Source organism: Pleurodeles waltl, chromosome 3_1 (genome assembly GCF_031143425.1).
Source record: "Pleurodeles waltl isolate 20211129_DDA chromosome 3_1, aPleWal1.hap1.20221129, whole genome shotgun sequence".
Classification (NCBI taxonomy): domain Eukaryota; kingdom Metazoa; phylum Chordata; class Amphibia; order Caudata; family Salamandridae; genus Pleurodeles; species Pleurodeles waltl.
Window position 1 is genome coordinate 432,946,311 of NC_090440.1, and position 17,239 is coordinate 432,963,549.

The following is a 17,239-nucleotide window of genomic DNA, read 5'->3' on the forward strand; positions in this document are numbered from 1 at the left end:
TGTTGTTTACATTTTGCCAGGGTCTCATAGTTCTTCTTTTTCCAGGTCTTCAAGATGTAGACTACACCAGAGGATGTGCAGAAAATAGACTCCGGGGAGAACGCTTTGGTCTGAAGCTTTGCTGTCCAAAATTAAAGGCTCTGGGCTCCAAAACAGGTAAGAATTCCAAGCAGCACTCACAAAAACATGTTCAGCTCCTGCAAACAAGCAGCCAAGAAACCAGCAGTCGACTAGGTCACAGCATTCATAGTGCCACACACAAGATGGCTGCTGGAGCAATTGCGCTTGAGAACGTGGTGGAAATAAAGTGAGATGTTGAATTAGGCTTAATTATTGAATGGCCATGGCCCTCGAAAACAGCTGTATTTAAGGAAGAGTTATCTATGGAAAAGGTACTTGCAATCCACATTGCATAGGAGGTATTAGTAAAAACATGATCAATCAAGCTTTAAGGATACTCTAAAGCATACCAGTAGGCATGGTGGGGGAACAAAGGTAAGGGATAACAGATAGAGCAAATTGGTAGGAATGGTGGAACTGAACTTGGGCTCAAAAACTAGGACATACATTGATGTGGTCTTGAGGTTTAGAACAAGAGGAGCAGTGGGTGTGACAGAGGGAGCGCTGGATGCGACAAAGTGTGCACCAACCTGAGCCCAAACTGACTTAGGACCAGTTTTATCTCATCTCCAGTAGAAAAATAAATATCTCTTGCTGGATTTAATGATACTGCAATGGCTTGGCCTTTGTGCCTAGGAAGGGAGATGTGGTGTCACATACTGCCCACATAATAGAGATTAACCATCTGGGAGGCAGAAAGGAACAGTTGGTAGAACAAAGGATAGCCATTGCATAACCTCTTTGGACTTGGAAGTACCAAATGAGGCTGATAGGATTTGCTTAAGGCAACTCACTATAAAAGTACATGCTGATGTTATTATCTAACTCAAAAGAAACAAGAAACCACATTTAGTTATACCTCTCCTTATGGGACAGCAGACAATAATAGTTCATCAAGCAGGACGGTCAGTTTCTTCTGGCATCAGTTGACAGCAACATCAGGATAGTGCAGAACACCGGCTGCACATAAGGCAAATCAGCAGTTCAGAGTTAGTTGGGAATATTAGTACTGAACCTGCATACATGAATGAGGCAATTAACATTAAGATGAGAAAATTCATCTGGGGACTTAGAAAATCAGAGGATGAAAGCAAACAGAAATAGACGATTTCCAACAGAGTTCTGGACAGCTTCAGGCAGGAGAAGACTAACTCTCTGTTTCCAAAGTTCCTCACTAATTAGAAGTATACAAGATCCATTCATTGGTCCTTCAGGTGGTCTCACTTTAGACATCAGATTCGATATCCAATGGCTGTTGATGGCACCATCAACTCGGCAACTGTTCCAAATTTTTTCAGCCAAAATGCATTGTCATTTCAATGATTTCACACAGTTCCGACAAAACATTCTGTAATTATTTGTTACTTGAGAGTTTTCTCTCATTAAACTAGACCTATTTCAATAAGAATCATGAATTTCCTGTCTTGTCCAACAACTAGAACACATAATTCAACATTGTTAATTCTGAAACATGTTTCTTGCCTTCAGTACAATAGAACATTCAACATCACATTAACAGCCTAGGAAAGGAATTCAGGTCAGAGGGGACAGAATAAACAAGCCTTAATACACAATAATATATTAATACATTAAGAAGCCTATTGCGTACCTCACAATTTAATATTATTTAATTGCAACCATTATTTACGACATGCTACCGAAAATGTAAGCATTTAGGCCCTTATTATGACATTGGCAGTGAGTGATAAAGTGGCGGTAATACCACCAACAGGCTGGCAGTAATTACTGCCAAATTATGACCATGGCGGTGAGAACTCCCATAGACAGCCAATGAACCACACCAACCGCCAGGGCGTTAACACCACTGACCACGGCGGTAGCCGTCAACAGCCAGGTGGAAGACAAAGTACCGCTCACCATATCATGACACAGGAAACCACCATGATTTCCGAGGCAGTACCAACGACATCAAAAGCCTGGCAGAAAGACATCACAGAAGGCCAAAGACTCACCATCGGAGACACAAAGAAGGACAAAGCCGCCATGGAACCGGAACTGAAAGACTTCCCCATGCTCATCTACACCATGCTCCACCTGGAACACCAACGTCGACGAAGACGACAATGGTGAGTACAGCCGTCTAGCACACAAGGGAGGGAGTGAGGAAAAGGAGAGTGACACACATGCACGACACACACCCGACACACACACACCATACACACAATCAGCTGCAGATGAAAAACAAGCACACGATACACAGCAGAATAATGCAAGGACAACAAGACTGCAGTAACGGGAATGTATTGATTGTGGACAGCTACCAAATGAACCAATTGTACAAAAAACACATATGTACAAATGTACACGAAGGGCCAATGCCCAGTCCAAAGTACTAAGGGCCCACATGGCCACAGGGCACAGTCCAAGGCCCAACTCGAATCCTTACATAATCCGGATAGAACTCTGCAGGGGCATCATTTTGCAAGTGGGCAGGCACCTCAGGGGGATGGGTGGTGGGGGGCACCTCAGCCGAATACGGGAACAAGCCCACTGGTTCTAGAGGGGGCTCCATGCCAATTCATCTGTGCTGGGGAGTGCAAGGTCACAGTCTCTCAGGTGGGGAACATGCCCACTGCTTCTGGAGGGGACCTCTTGTACAGCACCCCCTGGAGAGTGGCCTACATGCCCTCCGCTGGTGGTGAGGGCTGCACTGTCTCATCTGGAGGTGAGGGCTGCACTGTGTCAGCAGGTGAAGAAGCCTCCTGGGCAGCCTCTGCTGGAGGTGAGGGCTGCACTGTTTCAGCAGGAGAAGGAGCCTCCTGGGCAGCCTCTGGAGGAGGAGTGGGATGCACTTCCTCAGCTGGCGGTGAAAGCTCTGTGACCACTGGTGGTGATGTCACCCTGACAGTCTCTGCTGGAGGTGAGGGCTGCACTGTCTCAGCAGGTGAAGGTGCCTCCTGGGCAGCCTCTGCAGGAGGAGTAGGCTGCACTTCCTCAGCTGGCGATGAGGGCTCCGTGACCACTGGTGGTGGAGGTGGTGTCACCCTGACAGCCTCTGCTGGAGTCCAGGGCTTCTTCCCCTTTCATGGCAGGAGGTGTGGGATCCTTAGCCTTCCTGGCAGGGGTTGAGGGCTTTTTCCCCTTCATGGCTGAAAGCTCTGTGACCACTGGTGGTGGTGGTGGTGTCACCCTGACAGTCTCTGCTGGAGGTGAGGGCTGCACTGTCTCAGCAGGTGAAGGTGCCTCCTGGGCAGCCTCTGCAGGAGGAGTAGGCTGCACTTCCTCAGCTGGCGATGAGGGCTCCGTGACCACTGGTGGTGGAGGTGGTGTCACCCTGACAGCCTCTGCAGGAGTCGAGGGCTCCTTCCCCTTCATGGCAGGAGGTGTGGAATCCTGAACCTTCCTGGCTTGTGGAGTGGGATCCTTCACTTTCTTGCCACCACGACTGGGAGGTTCCTCCACTGTCGGCGTGGACTGTTTGGCTGAGGTGCTGGGCTGGGACGTTGGGACTCTGCTGTTATGGGCAGGATGGGGGAGGGGGATGGAAGAGGTCAAGTTGGGCAAGGACAAGGACAAGCTTCTTAGGGACTGTGGGGGAGATGAGGGAGGAGAGATGGAAGTGGAGGTTGAGGGAGTGGTTGTCGGAGGTGTATGTCTGCTGGACTTGGGTGCAGGTGCATGGGCAGTGTGCTGATGTGAGGTGGATGGCTGTTGGGTCTGAGTGCTTGTGTTTGTGTCCTTTAGGAGGGGGGACAGACAGAGTGGGAGAGGACACAGGGGATGCGTGCATGGATGTTGTGGAGGTGTCTGCTAGTGAGGTGTGTGTGCTGCTTGGTGTGGTGATGCTGGTGGTGGATGTTGATGCAGTACATGCAGGTGTGAGTGTGGACGTGACTGTGAGGGAGCTGGAGGAGGAGGAGAAGGGGAGACAGTGGAGGCACTGGATGTGGCTGTGTCTGCAACTGTCTGGTGTTTGCGAGAGTGCTTGTGGGATGAAGTGTGGTGCCTGTGTTTGCTTGTGCCTCTCTTGTGTGTTGTCTTGTGTGCATGCTCATCTGTATGTGTGCATGGGATGGGTTGGGGTTTAGGAGACTGGGACTGGGAAGTGGTAGTTAGAGGGGGGACGGTAGGAACAGGGACAATGGCTTCAGAGAGGAGGCCAAGGCCTGAATAGATCTCTGTTGGGCCACCAATCCACCGTGGATGCCCTCCAGGAATGCATTGCATTGCTGCATCTGGAATGCCAGCCCCTGGATGGAATTCACAATGGTTGACTGCCCTACAGAGATGGATCTCAGGAGGTCAATAGCCTTTTCACTAAGGGCAGCAGGGTTCACTGGGGCAGGGTCTGAGGTGCCTGGGGCGAAGGAGATGCCCACCCTCCTGGGTGAGTGGGCATGGCCAACTCACTGATGGGCTACTGGTAGGGCGGTGCTGGTACGGGGGTTGGCGGCTGTACCTGCAGCTGGGGTGGTCACAGAGGTGTCCGCCACCACCAGGGAGCTTCCATCGGAGAAGGTATCTGAGTCTGTGTTGTCGCCTCCTGTCTCAGCCGTGGTGCTCCTGTCGCCCTCTGTCCCACTGGTTCCCTCGGTGTCGGTGGACTTTGCCTCCAGGGTCCTGCGGAATGCAGCTCCCTCTGTCGCCGGTGGCCCTGCTCCTCCACCAGATGATGCTAATGCACACATGGACAGGATGACAGAAGAAAAAAGGGGGGAGAGAGAGAAAGGAAACACTGTGTCAATTACTGCACCAACACCACAGTTGGCAGACACAGCACCGTCACACACAGGGATCAGGATTGAGCACTATGCATTGCACTGCCAGTGATTTGGCTAGATGCCACGGCAAGATGAGGGCCTCACACCGCCAACTGCACCCCTCCTGGGACACACAAAGCCCTGACTGACATGGAATGCTAACAAACTAGGTTACCTGCATTTGCCATTCACCCATTACCCTTGAGCTGGATCATGCTGCGATGCCTGACCTGGCATTAAGGGGCACCCACTAACTCACACCCACCACCCGGATCCCATGCCACCTAGCAATTATTGTAGTAATGCCCACTGTACCCACCCCCTTGTGGATGCTGTGATGCCCTCAAGCGCCCATCCCGCTCTGGGTAGGCCGCTGCCAGTATGCAGGCCATCAGGGGGGTCAGGTTCCGACGGGCACCCCTTCCTCGTTGGGAAGCCATCCCCAGCTGGGCCTCTGCGGTCTTCCATGCCCGTGTCTAAGGTCCTTCCACCATTTCCGATAGTGGGTGCTCTGCCTGCCATAAACTCCCAGGGTCCGCACGTCCCTGGCGGTGGCACGCCATAATCCCTTCTTTTGATGGGCGCTGACCTGCAGAGGTAATACACACAGGAGGACATCATTACACATACAATCCAACCTGTCACACATATGGCCCACCAGTCCCGTTTCCATCAAAATTGGCACACACATCGCCCAGTGCACACCATGTACACCACCACAAGACATCCCCCCTGATGACACGATGCTTGCACACAGATCTCCATGTATCCTTCACACATGCATCGTGTCCAAGGTGTACTCACCTATTGGTCTGGAGGCCCATACAGCAGTCCGTAGTGGGGTAGGACCCCATCCACCAATCACTCCAACTCCTCCGTATTGAAGGCAGGGGCCCTTTCCCCGATCACAAGGGCCATGGTAGTTTCCAGACACAGGTCACAGCAGCACACGCAGTGTAGGTGTTCTCCTGTTGAAGGTCAGGAAACAAGTGAGGAATCTGATGGAAAATGGTGGTCACGTCCGCGGTGGTGTACACCGTCACCACCGGCGCTGATCCCCATTGGCCACTGTACTCCATAGAGCCCCATATTATCCAGTGAGGAATTGCATGGCAGTGCCAGATTGCCTTCCGCCAGGACGCCCAGCGTCCGTGGAGTTACCTCACTTCCACCTGTTCCTACATACAGGACAGGCGGTCACCATTTTATGGTGGTGGACAACGATCATATCAACCTTAACTGTGTCACAGACTAGATTAGCACATACCTCGCAATTCCCTCTGTCCCATCACATAGATGCACTATGTACACTGAGAGAGTGGTTCCATTGTTCAAATTATGACATCCTACTCACTCTTGTGTCCCTTAGATACCTGCCGCTGTGGATAAATAGGAGAAGACAAACCCCTGTGTACAGACCTCTTGTGGACTTGGCTACACTGGAGGACAGGCACATTATACTAACGTTTAGACTGAACAGGGCCACAATCACAGAGCCATGTGCCCAATTGGACCTTGACCTAACATCTGCTATCCGTCATCTGACTGAGATCCCCCCCTGTTGTGCAGGTGCAATCAGTGCTCCATTTCCTGGCAACTGGTTCTTTCCAAGTGACAGTGGGCTTGGCAGCAGGAATGTCACAGCCAATGTTTTCAATCGTGCTGGCAAGAGTTTTGTCTGCCTTTGTGAACCACATGTGCAGCTACATAAGATTCCCCCAGGTGGAAGATCTGGCCACTGTGAAGGCCAGATTCTATGCAATGGGACATATCCCCAATACTGTTGGGGCGATTGCAGGACACATATTGCGTTAGTCCCCCCCCGAATGAACAGGTGTTCAGGAATCAGAAGAGTTTCCACTCACTGAATGTGCAAATGGTGTGCCTGGTGGACCAGTACATCTCCCACGTCACTGCCAAGTATCCTGGGTCGGTGCATGACACCTTTGTCCTGAGGAATAGCAGCATCCCAAATGTGATGGGCCAACTACAGAGGCTCAGGGTGTGACTAATAGGTGAGCCATGGCCCCCACCTACTGTATGTTGGTGTGTACCTTCAGTTGCATCCCCATAGCATTGTGTGAGGCTAAATGTTGTCCCTCAATACTTGCAGGTGACTCTGGCTACCCAAACCTATTGCGGCTGCTGACCCCTGTGAGGAATGCCATCACAGGGGCTGAGGAACGTTAGAATGAGGCACATGGGTGAACCAGAAGGATCACCAAGAGGACCTTCGAGCTCCTGAAGGCCAGGTTCAGATGCCTCCATTTGACAGGTGGATACCTGTGCTACTCACCGAGGAAGGTCTGCCATATAGTAGTGGCATGCTGCATGTTGCACAACCTGGCCCTCAGACGGCATGTACCTTTTCTGCAGGAGGAAAAGACTGGAGATACCACTGTGGCAGCAGTAAACCCTGAGGACAGTGAGGATGAGGAGGCAGAGGATGAGGATGAGGACAACCGAACATTAGTTATACGTCAATACTTCCAATGACATACAGGTGAGACAGTTCAACTGACCATTCCTTTGATTATTAATGTTTTCTGTGTGGCTGTGGCATTATGGCATTAACTTGCTTTGCATCTCAACTTACTGTCACCTATGGCTTGTCATTTTTCAGATGTTGGTGAGATAACAACTGTGTACTGATGGGATGATTACAGACAACTACAGGTCATTATTTCTATGCTCTCACAGTGCTCAGATCATTTGCACTAGAGGTGACTGATTCCATAAATGCCCATTTTCAACACATACAAAACTAATAGTCAAGTTGTGTTCAAGGGTGTTTATTGTAGTGCTATGAAATTGAGGGAAAAGTGCAATGGAATGGGATGATGGTGGAGGAAAGTCTAGGGTATTGCTCCAGACTGTTTGTAACACAAGTCCAGTGTCCAAGGGGCCATAGGAAGGGGAGCAAAGGCAGTTCAAAGTGGACAAGGTGACAGTGTGGGACACAAGGGGGACAATCAGGAGAGTCTCATTTCCTGGCATTGGTCTTGGCAAGTGTCTCTGGCTTCTGTCTGGGTCGCAGGGAACGTTTGCAGGGGGGCTCACCTTCTGCAGGGGGAGGGATGCTGGTGGCCTGTGGGTCCTGTGGCGGGGCCTCCTGCCCACTAGCTGCATCAGAAATGGAGTGCTGGTCAATGGACTGGCTAGGGGTAGGAGTCCGCTGCTGTGCTGTTGCTTCCCTCATGATGTTGGCCATGTCTGCCAGCACCCCTGCTATGGAGATCATGGTGGTGTTGATGGCCTGCAAGTCCTCCCTGATCCCCTGACCCTTTTCCTCCTGCAGCCGCCTGTTCTCCTGCACGTTGTCAAGGATCTGGCCTGTCATGTCCTGGGAATGTTGGTAGGCTCCCAGGATCTCAGTGAGTGCCTCCTGGAGAGTCAGTTCCCTAGGCCTGTCCTCCCCCTGGTGCACCTCGGTCCTCCCAGTGTCCCTGTTGCCCTGTGCCTCTGTCCCCTGAACGGTGTGCCCACTGCCACTGACCCCAGGTCCCTGATTGTCTTGGGGGCGAGGTGTGGACTGGGGTCCCTGTGGAGGTGGGTACACTGCTGATTTACTTGTCCTGGGGACAGAGGTGTGGGTAGACTGGGTGGGTGCTGTGGTATTCGATACTGATGGGGGAGGCTCTGTAGTGGACTGTGAGTGGGTTAGGATGACCGACCGTCCAGTGGTGCCTGATGGCCCAGGTTGTTGGTCCAGATCCTGAAGTCCAGAGTTACTGTCATCATTGGGGGCATCTTCTGTTGGGGGACTAGATAGTCGTGGCACATCCTCTCAGCTGGGATTGACTGGGGCACCTGTGGGGATGTATGTGATGTATTATGCTTCATGTCTGTGACCTTTTGTACATCCCTGGCTTCCCCTCTATCGTTGATGTTTTCCTGCCTCCTTTGTTTGTGTATGATGATGTATTGTGGGATTGTTAGTTTCCCCATGCTGTGCATGCTTTAGTGATGGGTGTCCATGCAGGGCTGGGAGGGCAGTCCATGCATTGGTATGGCATGCAGAATTTGCCATTAAGGTTAGTCATATGTGTAGGTGCAGTGTGTGGGATGGAGTGGAGTGATGGGAGTGATGGTGAGGGGGTGTGATGGCATGCAGGTATGAGGGGTGATAAGTAGCAAATATTGACTCACCAGTGTCCAGTCCTCCAGCTACTCCAGCGAGTCCCTCAGGATGCAGTAATGCCAAGACATGCTCCTCCCATGCTGTGAGCTGTGGGGGAGGAGGTCCACCGCCAGTCCTCTGTATGGCGAGCTGGTGTCTTGCTTCCACGGAACGTACCTTCCCCCGTAGGTTGTTCCACCTCTTCCTGATGTTGTCCCTTGTTCTTGGATGCTGTCCCACGGTGTTCACCCTGTCCACAATTCTCCACCATTGCTCCATCTTCCTGGCAATGGATATTTGCTGTACTTGTGCTCCAAACAGCTGTGGATCTACCCTGACTATTTCCTCCACCATGACCCTTAACTCCTCATCAGTGAAATGGGGGTGCCTTAGTGGGGACATGGGTGTTGTGTAGTGTGTGTTGGTGAGAGTATGTTGAGTAATGTGGTGGGGTGTGTGATGTTGGGTGCATGAGGGATGTATGGGTGTATGTGGTGTGTGTGTCTAGTTGTCTCTGTGCTGTTCGTGTCAATCTCCTGGCAGTAATTGTTGTTCATAAAGGGTTGTGGGTAATGTGGGTGTGAGTTTTATGGTGCTGTGGGTGTGTGTGTGTGTTGTGTGTATGAGTGTCAGGTGTGTGTTTTTAGTATTGGCCAATGTAGTGTTGTTTTGTATGTGGGTGTCCATTCTGAGCGCAGTGGTATGTACCGCCAATGGTTTACCGCCATTGAATGTCTGCTGTGGTGATTCCTGGGTCATGATGTGGTGGGAGTTGTTTTGTTGTCTTAACGGAATGGGTGTTGGTACCGCCACTTTATCACTGACCTTTGGGCTGGCAGATTTGTGCATGTGGCAGTATTCTGTCAGATTGGTGTGTGTGTGTCTCATAATATGGGGAACGGATATTCACCACCGCGGTGGTATGTTGCCGGCCGTCACCATGGCAGTAAGCGGGTTTTCCGCCAATGTCATAATGAGGGTCTTATTTATTTTCCAGCACACATGTAACTTGCATTAATAAAATTAATCTAATTCAATATAAGTAATATGAATTCACATTCATTCAGTTCTTCAATTGTTAATCTACATTTGATAATAACATTCTTTACATTAATTTTAGTACTTCATTTGATATGATTGACAACTCTCATGGTAAAATGTAGTGTTTAATACTAACAGCGGCCACATGGGCCACCATAATAAAATTTCCATTTCTTCCCTTCTTTGTTTATTCTTTACTATTTGCCTTTTCCAAAAATTGTAAACTTTGTAAAATCCAAGTGCACAAATTATGCACACTGTCGCAATCAATAAAGGTTTCATGATAATTTTCACAAAACCATTTCCCAAGTTACCAAACCAAGATCCTACCTTAAAAAATTCCTCAGCTATTTTTACCCAAACATTTGTCTGTTTCAGTTCAAGTCATTTTTCAGATTCATCAAATTAGATAAGTATCGCCCTGCTGTTATTAGAAATGTAAGGGCTGTGACTTTAAAACTCAGCAGACTCCGCCTTCCTTTGCTAAAAGGATGTCTTACGCAAGGTGATTCTGCAGAATCATAGACCTTGTCACTACCATTTCTGTGTTCATTAGGAGCATTGCACTTGAAAAATCAGTTTACATCTTCTCTACAATTGTCTATAACTTCCTTATCTTTATGTCATTCAATATCATACCTAGTGATGGAATAAAAGCTCCAAAAATATCTCCTGTAATCCCTGAACTACTTGCTCCTCTTTTAAATCTCAATTTAGTTCTCTCAATCCCTTCTGGATTGTCAATGTCGTCCGTTTGGTAAATGTTTGGAAGAAACACTCCTAAAGAGCATGCACCACACCAGCCTTTCGGAAACTTGTAATATGCATTCTTACCACAAATGTAATAAACACCAGGCACAGTGGGGTCTTGTCCATTTAGCATAAAATCCCATACATTCTTAAACAAAAACATCTGACCAGGCATTAAAATGAGGCACATACATCACTATGTAAGAAAAATTCACAGAAGGAGCATTTGCTACCATGGACGTTGTACTGCTCCCTCCACCTCCACAACCCCAACCTCAAACACCACAACGGCACCCACAAAGGCAATGCAGGAGAGGATATTTCGGCAGAGGACAACCCTCCTTGGCCTCAGGGAGCAAGCCATCATCAGGACTTACCGTCTCAGCCAGGAGTCTATTCAACACCTGCTGAACCAGATTGCACCAGACATTACAACAAGGCTGCAAACTCCCTACAACATACAACCCATCACAAAGCTCACTGTTCTGCATATGCTGGCTTCTGGATCATTTCAGACAACAGAGGCACTAGTGGCTGGTGTCTCCCAGCCATCAATATATGTTTACCTACTTAAGGTCCTAGATGCCATCATCCGTCTCACAACGCACCACATCTGCTTCCCAAACACCCAGCAACTGCAGCAGGACACCAAGCATGGATTCTATCTGATTGCTGGGTTTCCGCATGTGCTAGGTGCAATGGACTACACCCAGGTGCAACTGGTGCCACCTGCAGCTACGGAACACCTATATAGGAACCGCAAGCACACACAAGCGATAAATGTGCAGGCCATTGTGGACCACTGTGGGCTCTTCACCAACATCTCAGCCAAGCATGATGCTTACATATTCTGGCACTCCACCATCAACAAGCAGTTCCAGGATGGACAATATTGCAATGGTCTACTTGTCGGTAAGTCAACCAACCAATCAATACACACACAACACACCAACCCTGTAGGACAAACAACATATACACCACAACAAAGACGCATGGGCATGGGACCACAGACTTACTGGCAACAACACATATGCAACATGCCGCAGTACCCCACAATGATTGGACATCTGAAGCGCAGACACCCACTTGTACCTAACACAGCCACAAACTAACAGAAACACCATGTGAAGGACAGGAACATATATGTATGCTTTGCATACAGAATAAGACCACAAACCACTACAAGTGTCCACTGGTTGACTACTAAGTATACTTAACACATTAGACCAAATTATCAATAGCTCCGCCATGTCACACATAGGCACATCCCCACCTCATTCATGGGTGCAAGAATCAGGCACAATCCACATCAAATGACACCCATGTGGTGCCATCCACAACTACATCCCATCTACACATGCCTGACATACCTGTAGGCTGCACATACATCTGTTAAATGCATTGAATTGCACACATCGGAAGACTAATGTACCTGCCATTGTAGACAATGGGGCAGAATCATGAGAAATGGTGCCACAACTACTCAACTGACACCTCACATGCCCCACTTAGCCCCCCTCATAACAACTTCATGCTTCTACTTAGCAGATTCAATGCCAAACTGGAATGTACATGGATGTCATAGTAGACCCCTCTAGGAGTATGCAGGACATGACTGGCCATACATGCACTGTACTAAGTGACCTTTCAGAAATATAGCAGGGCCCCCTCCTAAAGTCTGCACTGTGCATGTGTAGTAAGCCTGGCAGAAAATCCAATTACTAAGAAGATAGGACATACACTGCTACCAAATGTGATCATCATGCTTGTAAGGAAATGCCTCCTTGGCATGGTTGCCCCCTGACTTTTTGCCTTTGCTGATGCTATGTTTACAATTGAAAGTGTGCTGAGGCCTGCTAACCAGGCCCCAGCACCAGTGTTCTTTCCCTAACCTGTACTTTTGTATCCACAATTGGCAGACCCTGGCATCCAGATAAGTCCCTTGTAACTGGTACTTCTAGTACCAAGGGCCCTGATGCCAAGGAAGGTCTCTAAGGGCTGCAGCATGTCTTATGCCACCCTGGAGACCTCTCACTCAGCACAGACACCCTGCTTGCCAGCTTGTGTGTACTAGTGAGGACAAAACGAGTAAGTCGACATGGCACTCCCCTCAGGGTGCCATGCCAGCCTCTCACTGCCTATGCAGTATAGGTAAGACACCCCTCTAGCAGGCCTTACAGCCCTAAGGCAGGGTGCACTATACCATGGGTGAGGGTACCAGTGCATGAGCATGGTACCCCTACAGTGTCTAAACAAACCCTTAGACATTGTAAGTGCAGGGTAGCCATAAGAGTATATGGTCTGGGAGTCTGTCAAACACGAACTCCACAGCACCATAATGGCTACACTGAAAACTGGGAAGTTTGGTATCAAACTTCTCAGCACAATAAATGCACACTGATGCCAGTGTACATTTTATTGAAAAATACACCACAGAGGGCACCTTAGAGGTGCCCCCTGAAACTTAACCGACTATCTGTGTAGGCTGACTAGTTTTAGCAGCCTGCCACAAACCGAGACATGTTGCTGGCCCCATGGGGAGAGTGCCTTTGTCACACTGAGGCCAGTAACAAAGCCTGCACTGGGTGGAGATGCTAACACCTCTCCCAGGCAGGAATTGTCACACCTGGCGGTGAGCCTCAAAGGCTCACCTCCTTTGTGCCAACCCAGCAGGACACTCCAGCTAGTGGAGTTGCCCGCCCCCTCCGGCCAGGCCCCACTTTTGGCGGCAAGGCCGGAGAAAATAATGAGAAAAACAAGGAGGAGTCACTGGCCAGTCAGGACAGCCCCTAAGGTGTCCTGAGCTGAGGTGACTCTGACTTTTAGAAATCCTCCATCTTGCAGATGGAGGATTCCCCCAATAGGGTTAGGATTGTGGCCCCCTCCCTTTGGGAGGAGGCACAAAGAGGGTGTACCCACCCTCAGGGCTAGTAGCCATTGGCTACTAACCCCCCAGACCTAAACACGCCCTTAAATTTAGTATTTAAGGGCTACCCTGAACCCTAGAAAATTAGATTCCTGCAACTACAAGAAGAAGGACTGCCTAGCTGAAAACCCCTGCAGAGGAAGACCAGAAGACGACAACTGCCTTGGCTCCAGAAACTCACCGGCCTGTCTCCTGCCTTCCAAAGATCCTGCTCCAGCGACGCCTTCCAAAGGGACCAGCGACCTCGACATCCTCTGAGGACTGCCCCTGCTTCGAAAAGACAAGAAACTCCCGAGGACAGCGGACCTGCTCCAAGAAAAGCTGCAACTTTGTTTCCAGCAGCTTTAAAGAACCCTGCAAGCTCCCCGCAAGAAGCGTGAGACTTGCAACACTGCACCCGGCGACCCCGACTCGGCTGGTGGCGATCCAACACCTCAGGAGGGACCCCAGGACTACTCTGATACTGTGAGTACCAAAACCTGTCCCCCCTGAGCCCCCATAGCGCCGCCTGCAGAGGGAATCCCGAGGCTTCCCCTGACCGCGACTCTTTGAACCTAAAGTCCCGACGCCTGGGAGAGACCTTGCACCCGCAGCCCCCAGGACCTGAAGGACCGGACTTTCACTGGAGAAGTGACCCCCAGGAGTCCCTCTCCCTTGCCCAAGTGGAGGTTTCCCCGAGGAACCCCCCCCTTGCCTGCCTGCAGCGCTGAAGAGATCCCGAGATCTCTCATAGACTAACATTACAAACCCGACGCTTGTTTCTACACTGCACCCGGCCGCCCCCGCGCTGCTGAGGGTGAAATTTCTGTGTGGGCTTGTGTCCCCCCCGGTGCCCTACAAAACCCCCCTGGTCTGCCCTCCGAAGACGCGGGTACTTACCTGCAAGCAGACCGGAACCGGGGCACCCCCTTCTCTCCATTCTAGCCTATGTGTTTTGGGCACCACTTTGAACTCTGCACCTGATCGGCCCTGAGCTGCTGGTGTGGTGACTTTGGGGTTGCTCTGAACCCCCAACGGTGGGCTACCTTGGACCAAGAACTAAGCCCTGTAAGTGTCTTACTTACCTGGTTAACCTAACCAATACTTACCTCCCCTAGGAACTGTGAAAATTGCACTAAGTGTCTACTTTTAAAACAGCTATTTGTGAATAACTTGAAAAGTATACCTGCAATTTTGATGATTTGAAGTTCCTAAAGTACTTACCTGCAATACCTTTCGAATGAGATATTACATGTAGAATTTGAACCTGTGGTTCTTAAAATAAACTAAGAAAAGATATTTTTCTATATAAAAACCTATTGGCTGGATTTGTCTCTGAGTGTGTGTACCTCATTTATTGTCTATGTGTATGTACAACAAATGCTTAACACTACTCCTTGGATAAGCCTACTGCTCGACCACACTACCACAAAATAGAGCATTAGTATTATCTATTTTTTACCACTATTTTACCTCTAAGGGGAACCCTTGGACTCTGTGCATGCTATTCCTTACTTTGAAATAGCACATACAGAGCCAACTTCCTACATTGGTGGATCAGCGGTGGGGTACAAGACTTTGCATTTGCTGGACTACTCAGCCAATACCTGATCACACGACAAATTCCAAAATTGTCATTAGAAATTGATTTTTGCAATTTGAAAAGTTTTCTAAATTCTTAAAAGACCTGCTAGGGCCTTGTGTTAGATCCTGTTTAGCATTTCTTTTAGAGTTTAAAAGTTTGTAAAAGTTTGAATTAGATTCTAGAACCAGTTGTAGATTCTTAAAAAGTATTCCAACTTTTAGAAGCAAAATGTCTAGCACAGATGTGACTGTGGTGGAACTCGACACCACACCTTACCTCCATCTTAAGATGAGGGAGCTAAGGTCACTCTGTAAAATAAAGAAAATAACAATGGGCCCCAAACCTACCAAAATACAGCTCCAGGAGCTTTTGGCAGAGTTTGAAAAGGCCAACCCCTCTGAGGGTGGCAACTCAGAGGAAGAGGATAGTGACTTGGAGGACAATTCCCCCCTACCAGTCCTATCTAGGGAGAACAGGGTCCCTCAAACCCTGACTCCTAAAATAATAGTCAGAGATGCTGGTTCCCTCACAGGAGAGACCAACACCTCTGAAATCACTGAGGATAGCCCCAGTGAAGAGGACATCCAGTTAGCCAGGATGGCCAAAAGATTGGCTTTGGAAAGACAGATCCTAGCCATAGAGAGGGAAAGACAAGAGATGGGCCTAGGACCCATCAATGGTGGCAGCAACATAAATAGGGTCAGAGATTCTCCTGACATGTTGAAAATCCCTAAAGGGATTGTAACTAAATATGAAGATGGTGATGACATCACCAAATGGTTCACAGCTTTTGAGAGGGCTTGTGTAACCAGAAAAGTGAACAGATCTCACTGGGGTGCTCTCCTTTGGGAAATGTTCACAGGAAAGTGTAGGGATAGACTCCTCACACTCTCTGGACAAGATGCAGAATCTTATGACCTCATGAAGGGTACCCTGATTGAGGGCTTTGGATTCTCCACTGAGGAGTATAGGATTAGATTCAGGGGGGCTCAAAAATCCTCGAGCCAGACCTGGGTTGACTTTGTAGACTACTCAGTGAAAACACTAGATGGTTGGATTCAAGGCAGTGGTGTAAGTAATTATGATGGGCTGTACAATTTATTTGTGAAAGAACACCTGTTAAGTAATTGTTTCAATGATAAACTGCATCAGCATCTGGTAGACCTAGGACCAATTTCTCCCCAAGAATTGGGAAAGAAGGCGGACCATTGGGTCAAGACAAGGGTGTCCAAGACTTCAACAGGGGGTGACCAAAAGAAAGGGGTCACAAAGACTCCCCAGGGGAAGGGTGATGAGACAGCCAAAACTAAAAATAGTAAAGAGTCTTCTACAGGCCCCCAAAAACCTGCACAGGAGGGTGGGCCCAGAGCCTCTTCACAAAACAATGGGTACAAGGGTAAAAACTTTGATCCCAAAAAGGCCTGGTGTCATAGCTGTAAACAGCATGGACACCAAACTGGAGACAAGGCCTGTCCCAAGAAAGGTTCCACTCCCAACTCCCATCCAGGTAACACTGGTATGGCTAGTCTCCAAGTGGGATCAACAGTGTGCCCAGAGCAAATCAGGGTCCACACTGAAGCTACTCTAGTTTCTGAGGGTGGGGTGGATTTAGCCACACTAGCTGTCTGGCCGCCTAACATGCAAAAATACAGACAGCAACTCTTAATTAATGGGACTAGAATAGAGGGCCTGAGGGATACAGGTGCCAGTGTCACCATGGTGACAGAGAAACTGGTTTCCCCTGGCCAATACCTGACTGGAAAAACTTACACAGTCACCAACGCTGACAATCAGAGAAAAGTACATCCCATGGCAATGGTTACTTTAGAATGGGGAGGGGTCAATGGCCTGAAACAGGTGGTGGTCTCCTCAAATATCCCAGTGGACTGTCTGCTTGGAAATGACCTGGAGTCCTCAGCATGGGCTGAGGTAGAGCTAAAAACCCATGCAGCAATGCTGGGTATCCCTGAACTGGTGTGTGTGAAAACAAGAGCACA